This window comes from Macrobrachium nipponense, chromosome 35, assembly GCF_015104395.2.
Source record: "Macrobrachium nipponense isolate FS-2020 chromosome 35, ASM1510439v2, whole genome shotgun sequence".
In the NCBI taxonomy this organism is placed as follows: Eukaryota; Metazoa; Arthropoda; class Malacostraca; order Decapoda; family Palaemonidae; genus Macrobrachium; species Macrobrachium nipponense.
Window position 1 is genome coordinate 5,352,456 of NC_061096.1, and position 12,918 is coordinate 5,365,373.

At 47.5% G+C, this 12,918-nt stretch overlaps 1 protein-coding gene across 7 annotated transcripts in view; it reads left to right on the forward strand.

The window, feature by feature from the left end:
• LOC135208401 (formylglycine-generating enzyme-like) overlaps positions 1-12,918 on the forward strand; it is a 226,969-nt gene that overhangs the window by 140,030 nt on the left and 74,021 nt on the right. The gene's annotated exons all lie outside the window — the stretch shown is intronic.

The window sequence follows — 12,918 nt, forward strand, 5'->3', positions numbered from 1 at the left end:
AAACCTCTTTTCCTTGGACTTGGACCAGTGGTGGATGCTCACAGGTTGTGTTTGCTTACCTGGCTCCTTCAAGAGGACAAGTTGCATCTCTCCTATGGTGTACGGTTCTAGAGGTAAGAAGGATGCAAGAGTGACTGGCCTCTCCACCTTCCCTCCTCATCATTCTACTCTTCCTTCAGGTTGAGGATAGGACTCAAACTTACACTGGCTGGTCAAGGGATTGATGCGGTAACCTTACACATTGAGCTTCCTTTCTATTTTTTTTATCAGAATCATAGAATCAACCCCACTCCTTCCTCTAGCAAGGGGAGGAAGGAAACTGGCAATAATGCAAACCCTTCCCAGAACTTTGCATTAATGCCTCTTGCTATAAATATTCTTCCCAGGCCTTTTTCAGATGAGTTACGATTCCTCACTCATTTCGAAAAGGCCCAGAAGTCTGATTCTTGATTATGCAGCTCCTATAGCCCGATCAAGTTGTCAGGGGTAGGGCACTCCTCCTCACTCTTACGACCAGGAGGAATAACCCTCGTGTGCAGAACTCCAGTCAGTTCTAGAGGCTCACCCACATTCCTCCCACCAATCAGTGAGTCTTCCTTATGTAAAGGACTGAGGGTATGTATATCATGTAGGAACAAATCACAATTTTTAAAAGTAAATTGTATTTTTCCTAACTATACAAACATGAGGTCCACCTCATGCCACCGCTCAATCTGAAACCTGGGCCGAAAGGCAAAGTGGAGTGTTTACATCCTGGCAGGTGGGTCTACCTGCCTACCTGACAGTAGTAGTTACTGCCTAGCCACCTTGTTCAAGAATGTAACGGCCGTATTCCACCCTACACTGAAAGTAATTCCTTATGTAAAGGACTTCAGGTTTGCATAGTTAGGAAAAAATACAATTTACTTTAAAAGATTGTGATTTTTCTATGTGAATTGTTACTGCTTTCACATACATAAATATGTACGTATAGTTAAATTTCATACAATCAACTTACCTGTCAGGTATATACTTAGCTAAGACTCCGTCGTCCCCGACAGAAATTCAAATTCGCGCCACTCGCTAAAGGTAGGTCAGGTGATCTACCGCCCTGCCCTGGGTGGCAGGACTAGGAATCATTCCCGTTTTCTATCATATTTTCTCTGTCGCCGGTGGTATCAACATTGTTGTTACTACCTCCTGACTAGAATTCGTTTTTCAAGGCACTTGATCTTCTTTCATCTGACTTTTTGTGACATACCTGGATCGTTGTTTTGGCATTCGCTACTGTGGACTGGATTTGGAGTTGCTTTTTTATTTTTCTACAGAATGTCTGATTCAAGTGTTAGTGTGAGAGTTTGTGTGAATGTAGGCTGCAAGGTGAGGATACCGAAGGCTTCAGTTGATCCTCACACTGTATGCCGTAAATGTAGAGGGTTTGAATGTTCTTTGATTAACACCTGTCATGAGTGTGAAAGGTTGAGTGCGGAGGAATGGAAGACTCTAACTTCTTACTTGAAGAAGTTAGAGAGGGATAGAATTAGAAGGGCTGCATCTAAGGGTGTGGGTAGTACAAGGCCTATTGAGCCTTTTCCTGATTCTAACTCCTCTGTAAATCATGCATTTGATTCTCCCTCTTTACCAGGCCCCTCACAGGCTTTGCATTCAGATTCGGCTTCTGAGATCGCGGATCTGAAGGCTACACTTCAAAGGATGAAATCCAAAATGGCTGCTGAAAGGTAAGGATAGTGAAAGTGACGTGCTGAGTGAAGTGAGTGCCCCCAGTGTTGTGGAGGGGCGTTCTGACCGTCTCTGCGACGCTCCCAGGCCTAGACCTCTTCCAAGCTCCCAAGCCCAGAGGAGAAGGAAAGTCGAAAGCCTTACGGAGGTTGTGGAGAATCCCCACCGGTCAGGCGTCCCTTCAGCAGGCTCTGTAGCGCAACAGACTGCTCAGGACCGCTTTAGAAAAAGCGTCCTCCGAGAGTGTTTCTCGTCGTCCGGTTCTCCTTCACCTAAACGAGGGTGGAAGGATTCGGACCTTTCCAGGCCCCTGAAAAGGCACTGGAAAGAGCCTTTGTTTGACTCGAGCCCCGAGCGCTTCTCGGATGAAGCTCCCTCCTCGATCAAGAAGGCGAAGGTGGTTTTGACGTCTCCCTGTTCCGACAGAGCGGGTCAAACTCCTTCGAGGTCTCCCTCTCCTCCTGTTGAAGAGGACGCTGGAGAGGCTTCCAAGAGGATCCTTTTAGCTGTTCAAGAGCAGTTAGCCTCGTTGGTCGGAGTCCTTTCGAAAGATCCTCCTCGTAAGAAGGACGTTAGACTTCCTGTCAAAAAGTCTCGTCCTCTTTCTCCTGCCAGGCGCGAAGTGCCAGCCAGACGTGAGGCGTCAACAGGCGGTGAGTTGCCCTTCCGAAAGTGAGACTTCTTTCAGGCACGAGACGTCAGCCAGGCGTGAAGCGCCAGCCAAGCGCGAGGATCAGTATTTCAGCGAAGCGTCTGCCAGGCGCGAGGCGCCAGCCAGCGCGAGGCGCCAAGCCAAGGCGCGAGGAGCCAGCCAGGCGCGAGGCGCCAGCCAGGCGCGAGACGCCAGCCAGGCGTGAGGAGCCAGCCAGGCGCGAGACGCCAGCTTTGTTACAGAGGGGCTCTGTATATACACTTAGTCCCTCTCCGCCGGTTAGGAGTTTTGTCCTCCTGCAGAGAGAGATGTTTGGAAAGACCCCCAGACTTTAAGGCGGATTCTCCTTCTGATCATTTGTTGACGAGGATTCAGAAGATGAGGCTCGTGGATAGAGAAGGACTTTCAAACTACAAGGTTTGACAGCTCTTCTTCTTCAGGAATATGGAGATTCCTTAACTCCTGCTGCTCCTCCTTCTCCGCGCTCTCTCTTTTCAAGCTCCAAGACGCCAAAGTCTTCGTCTTTTCTGAAAATGAACCGACTATCTCTATGAAGAGAGCTCTTCAGTCTCTGGATAACTGGATGAAGACGAAGAAGGATCTGGGCAGAACTGTCTTCTGTATGCCCCCTGCTAGACTTATAGGCAAGAGGGGTGGTGCCAGACAGGGGAGAATATGGGACTTTCTCTCCCGGCTTCTGAAGAAGCTGACTTTTCTAGTCTGGTAGACGCTTCAAGAAGGCATGGCCTGAACTTGGCTCGTGTGACTTGGGGTCTTTCTGAGATTGATCATCATCTCAGGGGACTCTTCCATGTGTTGGAAGTATTCAATTTCCTGGATTGGTCCCTTGGGGTGATGGCCAAGAAAGCCCATGACTTTGAGGGCCTCGATCCTGAAGTTCTCCTCTGTATCTTGTCGTGCATAGACAAGGCGGTACAAGATGGCTCAGGGGAAGTCTCCTCTCTCTTTGGAACGGGACTCTTGAAGAAGAGGGCTGTTTTCAGTGCCTTTCTTACCAAGTCTGTTTCTCACTCACAAAGAGCAGCCTTGATGTTAGCACCCATGTCGACTTTTTGTTTCCTTCTCAGTTGGTGAAGGACATTTCCCGTTCACTAACTGAGAAGGCGACCCAGGACCTTCTCCTTCAGTCTTCCAGAAAGAAGAGACCTGTGGTATTGGGCGAGAAGAAAGGGGCGAGTACGTCTCTTCAGCCCTTTCGAGGAGGCCTCCCTCCAGAGCTCCCTCAAAAAGGAAAGCGCCTGAGAGGAGAGGTAGATCTTCCTTCCGTCCCTTTAAAAGGGGAAAGTGATGTAAGGAACCTCCAAACACCAGTAGGTGCCAGGCTCCTCGGATTTGCGGATGCCTGGGCACTCATCGATGGCAGACGTTTGGTCGATGTCTGTGATAAAGAAGGGATATTGCATCCTCTTCCAGGACAGTCCTCCCCTGACTTCAACTCCGTGGGAACTGTCCGCCAAATACAAGGACCCTGTTCTGAGAGATACTCTTCGGCTAATGGTGGATCAGATGTGGGACAAGAGAGCGATAGAACTAGTGCTGGATCAAAACTCCCCGGGGTTTTACAATCGCCTTTTCCTGGTTGCAAAGGCCTCGGGGGGCTGGAGACCAGTTTTCGAGACGTCAGCGCTCTGAACAAATTTGTTCAGAAAGAGAAGTTCGCCATGGAAAACTTCTGCGTCAGTCCTTGCGGCTCTTCGCCAAGGGGATTGGATGGTTTCCCTGGATCTTCAAGATGCCTATTTTCACGTCCCAATTCATCCTTTGTCGAAGAAGTACCTCCGTTTCATGACGGGGGGAAGGATCTACCAGTTCAGGGCCTTGTGTTTCGGCCTGTCCACTGCTCCTCAGGTCTTCACAAGCCTGATGAAAAATGTGGCGAGATGGCTTCACCTGAAGGGTGTCAATATCTCTCTGTATCTAGACAGAGCCAGATCAGAGAGACAGTGTTTGGAGGACCTTGCTTTGACCCTAAACCTGATCAAATCGTTGGGATTACTCGTAAACCTTGAGAAGTCGCAGCTGATCCCCAGCCAGAACTTGGTCTATCTGGGGATTCAGATGGATTCTCGGGGTTTTCGAATATTTCCTTCTCAAGAGAGACTCGTGAGAGGCTTAGAGAAAGTCTCTCTCTTCTTAGGGAAAGAACGTACTTCGGCGAGGGAATGGTTGAGCCTTCTAGGGACCCTTTCCTCGCTCGAACAGTTCTTTCCTCTAGGAAGACTTCATCTTATCCTCATCCTCTTCAGATTATCGTGGAACTGGAAGACAGGACTTCTCTCGGACAGTTTTCCAATTCCAGTGGAGATCAGACAACACTTGGAATGGTGGTTGCCCCCATTAAAGGAGAACAAGGGAATTCCATGGAGATTCCGAACCCAAGCCTTATATTGTTTTCCGACGCGTGGAAAAGGTTGGGGAGCAACCTTAGGAACGAGAGAAGTGTCAGGCACCTGGAGTGCAGTTCAGGTGTCCTGGCACATAAATTGCAAAGAACTTTTAGCCGTACACCTGGCTCTAAAGAACTTCGAACCTTTAGTGACAAACAGTGTAGTCCAAGTAAATGCAGACAACACCACCGCCCTTGCCTACATTCGGAAGCAAGGAGGTACACACTCGTTTTTCCTGTACGAACTCGCAAGAGACCTACTACTTTGGGCCTCCCAAAGGAACATCTCCCTCCTGACGAGGTTTGTTCAGGGAGTAAGGAACGTGAGGGCAGACAGGCTGAGCAGGAGGAGCCAGGTCCTTCACACAGAATGGACCCTCCACTCAGAAGTTTGTCAGAGTCTCTGGTCTCTATGGGGGACTCCTCATGTGGACCTGTTCGCCACATTCCTCTCCAGAAGACTGGAAGTCTTTTGCTCAGTGGTAGAAGACCCCAGAGCTCTAGCAGTCGACGCCTTCCTTCTAGACTGGTCCCATGTAGATGTCTACACATTTTCCCCATTCAAGATTCTGGGGCAAGTGTGAAGAAGTTTGTGCTTCAAAGGGGACGAAATGACCCTGATAGCCCCCTTTTGGCCGGCACAAGATTGGCTCACAGAGGTAGTGGAGTGGATAGTAGACTTCCCCAGATCCCTGCCAAGAAGGATGGATCTTCTCAGACAACCACACTTCAAGAGGTATCATCAAAACCTCCCCGCTCTCGCTCTGACTGCCTTTCGACTATCGAAAGACTTGTCAGAGCGAGAGGTTTTTCTCGCAAGGCTGCAAGCGCGATCGCTAGAGCCCATAGAGCTTCCACTATGCGAGTCTACCAATCTAAGTGGGAGGTTTTTAGAAGATGGTGTAAGTCGAAGAAGTTGTCCTCCTCCAGTACCTCTGTGACCGAAATCGCAGATTTCTTGTTGTTCCTTAGAGAGGACTCGCATCTTTCTGTACCTACCATAAAGTGATACAGGAGTATGCTTTCGGCCGTCTTCAGAAATAGAGGCCTAGAGCTTGCAGATAATAAGGATCTACACGATCTTATAAGATCCTTTGAGACTTCGAAGGTACTAAGGATCCAGCTCCTTCTAACTTCTAGCTGGAACCTCGATGTAGTTTTGAAGTTCCTGTCCTCTGAAAGGTTCGAACCTCCTCATCTGGCCTCGTTTCGAGATCTAACAAGAAAGTGTTTGTTTCTTTTGTCACTAGCGACAGCCAAAAGAGTTAGTGAGCTGCACGCCCTAGAGGATAAAGTGGGGTTCAAAAGAGACTCAGCCATCTGTTCGTTCAAAGCACTGTTTCTGGCAAAGAACGAAAATCCTTCGAATCCCTGGCCCAAGAACTTCGAAGTTAAAGGCTTATCGAGTCTCGTCGGTAGAGAAGCTGAAAGGTCTCTTTGCCCTGTAAGAGTGCTTAAATTCTACCTACAGAGGAAGAAACGGATGGGAGGTTCTAGACAAGGTCTTTGGTGCTCGGTTAAAGATCCTGCAAGACCTATGTCCAAGAATGCTTTAGCCTTCTTTGTAAGGAACGTCATTACAGACGCGCACAAGACCTGTATTGATGACTCGTTTAGACTCTTGAGAGTGAGAGCTCATGAGGTTAGAGCAGTAGCGACGTCTCTCTCTTTTCATAAAAATATGTCGCTAAAGAATATCTTGGAAGCGACATACTGGAGGTGCAACTCTGTGTTTGCATCTCACTACTTGAAAGACGTTCGTGTGACCTACGAGAAATGTTTTTCTCTGGGTCCTTTCATGTCTGCGGATACGATCCTGGGTATGGGAGCTAGCAACGATCCATAATTTTTGTGCATACCTTCTATTAGATATGTTCTAGACTTTCTGCTGGCAAAAGTGTTAGACGTCGCACAGGCGGCCATTCACTATTGTTCAGTAAGGAACTCTTGCTGAATATCCTTCTTAGAAGAGTATTTTATTTGAAAATTTATTTTGAAAATTTATGTAAGCGTGTGTAATGTGTTATTCGAGTTCTGGTTGTTGTGAAGAGTTGGGGGATACCAACTTAACAATCTTTAGTACTAACATGGTGGTTAGGATCAGGTGATCGGGATCGGTTGTGTGCTCCTTCATAAGGTGTGTTGTCATATAAGTGGATAGCACCCATTGACAAATGCCATTTAGGCTTTGCCAAGTAAGCGGATAAGACCCCATCGGCAGACCCACAAGAACTCTTGGCCATAGATCAAATATCTCGCTAAAGGCTCTTGAGGTGATGCAGACTACTGGGCAGCAGTCATGAAGTCTACCACCTATCAGGTAGGAACCAAGGTCTATAAATATCATTTTTACTGTCTCTTCTTCTATCCTCAACAATATCCCGACGCATGATAACTTAAAATCATTAATTCATAATTCCTCAAAAATATAAATGCTACCTCCCTCTATCTCAAGTTAGTGATGCATCACTGCAATGACGAATGATTTTGTTAATCGTTTATGCTAAACTTTATTGTGAAGAGCTTTGTTCTTTCATTTACTATTTTGTTGAATATGGTTAAACTATATTGTCTCACTCGGTGGACCGAACATTGGCTCAATTAAGACTTTTTTTTGTTTTTGTATTGCATTTGATTGTTGTCATATTTTATCGTTATGTTAAATTTATTGTGAAATTCCTGTTTTGTATGTGAATTGTTATTGCTTTTACATACATACAGTAATATTTTAACTCTCTTCTTCTCTCCTCTACATGTCAACACTCCCTCGTTCAGTCTGAAGTCAGCTGTGCGTAACATCACTGTGGTGACATACAATTTTGTACATCTTTAATGCTAAATTTTATTTTTATGCATGACACTTACCTGGCAGGTATATATATAGCTTATCCTCTTGACGCACTGGCAGAATTTCAAAACTCGCGGCAACCGCTAGTACACTGGTAGTTCAGGTGATGTCCACCCCGTTCCCGTGGCGCTGGTACTTGGAACTATTCCCGTTTTCCTCAGATTTTCTCTGCCAGCCGAACCGGCTGGCAACATCGTTGTTGGTTCTCTTATAGAATTTCCTGCTCGTTGACTGACTTTTTGGATATTGGTATCGTATTCACGAAGTTAGCGTGGCAATCGCATTTGGTTTGGATTTTGATTTAGTATGTCTGATTCAGGAAGTATGTTTAGAGTTTGTGTGAAAGAAGGGTGTAAGGTGAGACTGCCGAAATCATCGGTAGATCCACATACTATTTGTAAGAAGTGTCGGGAGTTTGTATGTACGTGGGACAATAGGTGCAATGAATGTCAGTGTCCTGAATGAGAAAGAGTGGAAGGCTCTTATGAAGTATGTTGAGAGATTAGAAAAAGATCGGGTTAGAAGATCTGTCTCTTGGAGTGAGAGATCGGGGTCTTCGAGTAAGCCTTTGAATGAATCTTTGCATGTGTCTTCTCCAGCTCATTCACATGTAGACGTAGCACCTTCCCCTCAGGTTTCTCCTGCGCCCGTTGCTGTATCTGAGATACTACTGATCCACAAATTGTGAAAGTGTTCGCTGCCCTTGCGTCCATGGGAGATCAAATTAAACGATTAACAGACAAAGTGGAAGTGTTTAGTGACAGTGTGTGGAGGGGGCGCCTGATCGTCCCTCTCGTGCTCCTAGACCGAGACCTCTGTCAAGCTCCCAGACCCAAGGGAGAAGGCATGTTGACAGTCGAAGGGAGGCGAGAGGGGTTTACTCGCGATCAGTCGTCCCTTCAGGCAGTCCTGTTGCTTCCCAGGCTGCAGCAGTACGCCATGGAAAAGGCGATACTGGGAAGTGCCGTTATTCATCGGATAGTTCGGCGTCAGGAAGGGATAGCATTTCGCGGAAGTATCGCGTCCTCTCAAGAGGTCATACTTTCCGTCCTCATCACAGGATGAAAGGGCTGTTGATCAAGAAGGGTGGAGTAGCCCTGAGATTTTTTCATCGGAGGATGAAGAAGTTATCCCTATCAAAAGGAAAGAGGATTTCTTGTCAGTTGGAAGTAACTAGCGGTGCGGTGAGAGGTGTTTCTCCGCTTAGAGGAACTCCACTGCGTAGACCGCAGGTTCGCTCGCCTCTCCGTGTTAGCCCGGTGCGTCCTCGATCTCCTCATCATCAGGAGTCTCGTAAGGAAGCGGAGACAAAGGAAGTTCTGCGGGACATGCAGGAGAGATTAGCAGTGATTGTCCAATCTTGGGAGAAGCCCGAACAACCTTCGGTTAGACGTAAGGACTCTTCTCTCCCGGTTAAGTCCTCCAAGAGGACGCAGGACGTGCAGCGCAAGCCAGGACGCAGTGCATCCCTTAAGAAGGACGAAGCAGTGCAGGACGCAGGACGCAAGAGGAAGAGTGATGGACGCATGGTGGACGCATACGTTCAGGAGGACGCAGGATGCAGGTCGGCAGCAAGTGGAAACTTTTTCTCGACAAGGAAGAGAGGAGTTTTACAAGGAGACAGCTCCGCATTCGCTCTCTAAGCAGGCTCTGCATAAGGATCCCGCTTTGGAGAGTCATCAAGATCTTGGTTTTCAAGATATTTCTTCGCAGGAGGAAGAATTTGTGGAGAGTGCGGAAGAGGACAAGAATGTGGAAGCTCCTTCCTCGGACTACAAGAGACTAACAGAGTGCCTTCTTTCTTTGTTTGAAGGAGATTTTCAACCTTCAGGCCCGCCATCGCCTTTGTCTCAATTTTCGAAGACGAAGACAACCAAGAAATCGTCTTTTTTGAAAATGACTTTGTCTATTTCGGCCAAGAAAGCCCTTCAACGCGTAAATGAGTGGTTGAAGGAGAAGAGAGAGTCGGGGAAGACTTCTTTTGCTTTTCCTCCGGCCAAGTTGGCTTCTAAGTCTGGTGTTTGGTATGCTACGGGGGAAAGTCTTGGCCTGGGAGTTCCTGCCTCCTCCCAGGGAGACTTTTCCAACATGTGGACAGCTCCCGTAGACATGCTTTACAATTCAGCCAAAGTGTGGTGGACTTCATCAGAGTTCGACCATTTACTCAAAGGTATCTATCGGACTTTTGAGGTTTTTAATTTCTTGACTGGTCGTTGGGGGCCCTGGCGCGGACTTCGGAGATGGAAGATTCGTCAGAATCTGAGTTACCGAGAAGTATCATGTCCTGTATGGATAAAGCCTTGAGAGATGGAGCTAATGAATTGGCTTCACTTTTTACAGCAGGCATTTTGAAGAAAAAGACATCTTTTGTGCTCGTTCGCTGCTAAAGGAGTCTCGAACGCGCCAAAGTCGGAGTTGATGTTCTCTCCTCTTTCAGGACAGCTCTTCCCTCAGGATATCATTAAGGACATCTCGCTCTCCCTCACTCAGAAGGCTACTCAGGATCTACTAACGTCTTCTGTAAGGAAGTATTTACCTTCTAATGTAATGAAGAAGACTCCGAAGGATACAAGAACATCACAGCAGCCCTTTCGGGGTAGGACTTTTTCCCGACCAGCATTTAGAGGGAAAAGAAGTTCCAGCCAAAAGAGGTTCGAAAACCTCAACCAAGCAATGAGTCAGAAGTCCTCCAGACTTGTGTGGGGGGGGGCCAGACTTTTAGACTTCTGGGAAGTCTGGCAAAGCAAAGGAGCGGATCCTTGGTCTGTAAAGGTAGCGAAGGAAGGATACAAGATCCCCTTTCTCAAGAAACCACCTCTCGCTACAGCTCCGAGAGCCCTAGGGGCTCATTACATCGATTTAGAGAAGAGAGAGGCTCTTTGGCATCAAGTTGTCAGCATGTTAGAAAAGGGGGCCATAGAACCGGTTCTGGATCACGAATCCCCAGGTTTTACAACCGTCTGTTTCTAGTACCGAAGTCATCAGGAGGTTGGAGGCCAGTACTGGACGTAAGTCAGCTAAACTTGTTCGTAGAAAAGACCAAGTTTACGATGAAGACGAACGATTCAGTACTGGCAGCGGTACGACCAGGGGACTGGATGGTAATGCTGGACCTTCAGGATGCGTACTTCCATATTCCGATTCATCCAAGGTCCAGGAAATATTTGAGATTCGTGATCCAGGACAGGATTTATCAATTCAAAGCCCTTTGCTTCGGTCTGTGCACGGCTCCTCAAATTTTTACAAGAATGATGTCGAATGTGGCGAAGTGGCTTCATTTGTTAGGAGTCAGAGTCTCTCTCTACCTCGACGATTGGCTCATAAGAGCACAATCAAAACAGCAATGTCTGGAGGACACGAACATCACATTGGATTTAACTCAGCAGCTGGGTCTGATGGTAAACCTGAAAAAAGTCACGGTTGATTCCCTCTCAGGAGCTAGTTTATTTGGGGATTCTGATATCCTCAGTGACTTTTCGGGCTTTTCCGTCACCCGAAAGGCAGACCATGTGCCTGCGGAAAGTGCAAGAATTCCTATTGAAAGACCAATGCTCGGCGAGAGAGTGGATGAGCCTGCTGGGGAAACACTCTCTTCGTTAGAGCGGTTCATTTCCCTAGGGAGACTTCACATGAGGCCCTTACAGTTCTTTCTGAATGAAGTTCTGGCCAAGAAGATCGCAACAGATTCCTTCCGGTTTCCAATTCCTTCAAAGATAAAGGAGGAATTAAAGTGGTGGCTAGTTCCGGGGAGGTTGTCAGAGGGTACGTCACTGCAGCAGAAGAACCCAGACCGGATATTATTTTCCGACGCGTCAGACGCAGGCTGGGGAGCGACGCTGGGCCCTCGGGAGGAGTCAGGCCTTTGGAACGAAGAAGAGAAGGCATGGCACATAAACAGGAAGGAACTGATGGCGATCTTCTTGGCTCTGAAAGCGTTCAGACCGTTGGATCAGCGGCAAAGTGGTGCAGATCAACTGCGGACAATACCACAGCTCTGGCATATATACGAAAACAAGGAGGAACCCACTCGTTGTCCCTTGCAACTTGGCGAAGGGAGATTCTTCTGTGGTCGCAGAGAGAAAACGTCACCCTGCTCACCAGGTTCATTCAAGGAGAGAAGAACGTCAGAGCGGACCTGTTGAGCAGGGACGGACAAGTGCTTTCCACGGAGTGGATGTTGCATCTTCAAGTATGCCAGAGACTGTGGAAGCTCTGGGGCACACCAGTAGTGGATCTTTTCGCTACCGCAGCGACGAAGAGGTTACCGAACTATTGTTCTCCAATCCCAGGACCCTCTTGCAGTCGCAGTCGATGCTTCCTACTAGATTGGACGGGTCTAGATGCGTAGGCATTTCCCCCGTTCAAAATTTTAGGAAGGGTAATGAAAAAAACTCGGAGAAAGTCGAGGAACAAGGCTGACTCTGATAGCCCCATACTGGCCGGCCCAAACGTGGTTCACAGAGGTACTGGAATGGACAGTGGATTCTCCGAGAAGTCTACCCACGAGAGTAGATCTTCTCAAACAACCCCACTTCGACAGGTTCCACAAGAACACCCTCGCTCTGGGTCTGACTGCGTTCAGACTATCGAAAGACTTGTCAGAGCGAGGGGGTTTTCTAGAGAAGCAGCGAAGGCAGTTGCAAGAGCACGAAGGCCATCAACTATCAAAGTGTACCAGTCGAAGTGGGAGAACTTCCGTAAATGGTGTAAGAATCGGAAGATTTCTTCATCCAGTACCTCTGTGACACAAATTGCAGTTTCATACAATCAACTTACCTGTCAGATATATACATAGCTAAGACTCCGTCGTCCCCGACAGAAATTCAAATTTCGCGCCACTCGCTACAGGTAGGTCAGGTGATCTACCGGCCCTGCCCTCTTTGGGCCTCAGGACTTAGGCAACCAATCCCCGTTTTTGCTATCATATTTTCTCTGTCGCCGGTGGTATCAACATTGTTGCTATTACCTCCTGACTTAGATCATATTTCATCCTTTGATCATCGTTTCTCGGCTTTTTGGTGACGTATCTGGATCGTGTTTTGGCATTCGCTACTGTGGACTGTTTTTGGAATAACTCTTTTGGATTTTTCTCAGTATGTCTGATTCAAATGTGAGTGTGAGAATGTGTGTGAATGTAGGCTGCAGGGTGAGGATACCGAAAGCTTCGGTTGATCCTCACACTGTATGCCGTAAATGTAGGGGGTTTCAGTGTTCTGCTAATAATACTTGTAAGGAATGCGAAGGTTTAAATGCAGAAGAGTGGAAGACTTTGACTTCTTATTTGAAGAAGTT